Below are 3,241 nucleotides of genomic sequence, written 5' to 3'. Positions count from 1 at the left end.
ACGAAAAGAACAAAAAACCCTAAAAAATGGTCCGCCCCCCTCCCTTACTTTCTTCTTCCCCAAACTCAAACACCCCAACGTCCATGGCTGCTGCCATTCACCAGCCCCATCGACCACTGCCCAAACCACCACAAAAACACCACCTCCTTCCTCCAGCAACCACCCGCGAACCCTACTGCCCAAACTGCTAGCCCATCGACTTCTTCCTCCGTGAAACCCATCACTACTGTCGCAACCATTCCTCCATTGAAGCCGACGACCACAGCTGTTGCTGTTGCGTCGTCACTGCTCAAACGACCCCCCACAGCTGCTCAGTCCCGTCCAAATGACCACCGGAGCCCTGACGAGCAGCAGTTGTTGTTGCTGCGTCGTCACTGTTCCATCACCGTCGTCACCGCCGTTACGCCCAGTCGTTTCCATGGCCAAGCTCGTCAACCAGTCGTTTTGGCTGTGTTGTTGCTGCCTCAACGAACAGCTGCTTCTCTCTCTAAGTTGCTGCGTCGACTTCCTCCCCGTCTGTTGCACCGAACAACTTCAAGCTCGAACAACCGGAGCGCACGAACAACTGCTTCAGTCTCCGAACTGCTGCTGCTCGCGTTTCTGGTAGTTGAATTCGCTGGCCATGGTAGCAGTGTCATTAGCTTCTTCTGCCTCCTTCGTCGTCCCATTTGCTACTGCTTCATCGTCCAGATTTTGCTACTGTCCCGTTTCTTCAGTTACTTCTTAATCACGTTCGTCATTGTTGGTTCGAGATTTGGTCGAGGCTCGTCAAGTTTGTTGTTGGTTTAGTCGTTTGTTCGTCGTTCATCTCCGGTTAGTAGATTTTTGAAGTTTATTTTGTCCGCATTTCGTTTTGATATTTTCGAATCTAAAATCGGCAAAGGTTTGTTTTGTTTATCGTTTGAATTAATTTTTAGTTTATGTTCATGTGTTGTTTGTTAAATTAATTTTTCAGATTTCAAATGAAAGATTAATTAATTGTTTTTCATGTTTATTTCATGTTTGTGTTGTTGATTAAGTGAATATTTGTTAGTGTTATGTTTGTTAGATTCAAATTGAAATTTAATTAATTATTTCTTCAATTTGTTTCATGTTGTTTCCAGAAAATATTAATGTTGTTTGAATCGTTAGAATCCGTCATGTGTGTTGCTTAAAAACAAATTTAATTCATGTTCATCTTTGTTTGAAGTCCATGTTTAAATCCAGCGATTTAATGTGAGTTTATGTGTGTTTTGATTTGTTAGTTTAATTTGAATCATGCATATTGTTGTTTGTATTATTGTCTCTTTGTTCATCCATTAATGGTCTAAATTAACCAGGATTGGTTCCCGATATGGCTGATTTATTTCCATTAATTTGGAGTTTGTGTTGTTCATCATGTTCATGTAAATTGTTGTTAAAGATTGTTGAGAAATTGGTCATCTTGACTATATTTTGGTTGAGTTATGATTAATTGATTGTTTAGAGCAGAGGGGTAATTTGGTAAATTGTATTGCATTCGGGGTAGATTTGTAATTGCAATAAGGTCGGAGGGGTAGTTTGGTAATTGAACATTATTTTGATTCTTTATGTTAAGCATGGGGGACAAATATAATGGGGTGAGGTTTTTGATGTACTTGTTTAATATAATGGGGGACAAGACAAAACATAATGGGGAGGAATCTTGTACTTGTTTAATGTAGGCATGGGGGACATATTGTAATGGGTTGAGAGTGTGGTATTTGTTTAATGTAGGCATGGGGAACATATTGTAATGGGTTGGAAATCTTGTACTTGTTTAATGTAGGCATGGGGAACAATATTTAAAATAAAGAAGACATTTAATAGTGGGCCAAAGCATGTCATTGGGGGAATAATTTTGGGGTTGGGAATGGAAGACTTGTCTTGCTATATATAGAGTCATTCTTGACATTAAGAAGGAGACTAGAACTTGAACATTGAGAGGATTTTTTAGAGAGAAGAAAAAAGGTTGAACATTATTGAGAGATTATTGTTGAGAGACTTTTACACTTGAGAGTTGACATACTTTTATACTAGAGAGAGTTTGTGATAGTAAAAGAGAAAGACAATTTGAACTTTCACTCGAACAATTCTGTTTGCTTTTCTTCGAGTGTTATTCAAAAATCCGAAGCTGCTGCATCTCGTATCTTTTTTCTCTTCTGCTTTGACTGCGATTGTACTTTTGCACTGCTGAGTTTTCAATCTGTTACTGGGTCATTCTACTGGTTGTTACTGGTTTCGCGGTGTTGCTGAACCTGCTGTTGCTGTGTTATTACTGCTGCTGACTCCTATTTCTTTTGTTCTTGTACTGCTATTTCCAGGTACACATTTGTACACTCTTGACTTGAAGCGAAAAATGAAATATTAATCAGGCTCCTGTTCCTGTTGAATTCTTTTGTTTGGATCTGTGTTTGAATATTAATTTTCCTCTCTTGGTATAAAAATGTAGTTGATTGATTAAATGAGCAATGATGTCACATATGTATAACTTCTTCATCTAATAATGTTAGTTTACATTAATCGAAGAATAGTTAATCTTTTTTGATATTATTTTGTATTTATCTCATGTTCTAGCAAATAATAAAATGTGGAATGAAAGCAGTTTTTCCTTGTACAAACGCGATCGCAATTTTCCGTTCACATTAGCCGTAACTTAATAACTAATAAATTGCGTTTTTCAGCATGTAAATAATTAGGAGATTTTTTTTATTTTTAGAGACGAACTTAATAGAAAATGTAGTCGCTATAGGTTTATCCTTTTAAAATAAAAATGAGACGAGCCTCGCCAAATAAATCACAAACCGCCGGGGCCCTCAATAAAATACATAACCATTGACTAGACTTTGGATTTGGCCGTTTAATGAACCTTCACGGCCTCTTCCTAAAATAACAATACGTTAGACTCTTTAGGACGCGCCTTAATAAATCTTACCTTCGTAAACTCGGGTGCACATTTATGTGACCCAAATCCAATTCTCAACGGAGTCGAAATGTGTTTCTAATCACGGGTACATTGATTGTGACGTGGTTCGAGATGCGTGTCCATGACGTTGCAAATTCATTTTAAAAAATAAGAATGAGATGAGCCTCGCCAAATAAAATACAAATTGCGGGGCCCTCAGTAAATATTTGCTTTAAAAATTATTTGGACTTCGGGATGGACCGTTTAGTAAAATTCCACGGTCTTACCCAAAATAAATACGCTAGTCGCTTTAGGCGCGCCTTTAATAATTTAATTTCC

The 3,241-nt window shown here is 38.0% G+C and overlaps 1 long non-coding RNA gene across 1 annotated transcript; it reads left to right on the top strand.

Moving 5' to 3' along the window:
- Positions 1 to 2,561, top strand: LOC107817692 (uncharacterized). Its single transcript, XR_012705470.1, has 2 exons — positions 1 to 813; positions 2,322 to 2,561. It is a non-coding gene; the product is annotated as an uncharacterized LOC107817692 (long non-coding RNA).
- Positions 2,562 to 3,241: the final 680 nt, after the last annotated feature.

Source organism: Nicotiana tabacum, chromosome 22 (assembly GCF_000715075.1).
Source record: "Nicotiana tabacum cultivar K326 chromosome 22, ASM71507v2, whole genome shotgun sequence".
Classification (NCBI taxonomy): domain Eukaryota; kingdom Viridiplantae; phylum Streptophyta; class Magnoliopsida; order Solanales; family Solanaceae; genus Nicotiana; species Nicotiana tabacum.
The sequence above is the reverse complement of the archived record's forward strand: the minus strand, read 5'-3'. Positions and strand labels throughout refer to the sequence as shown.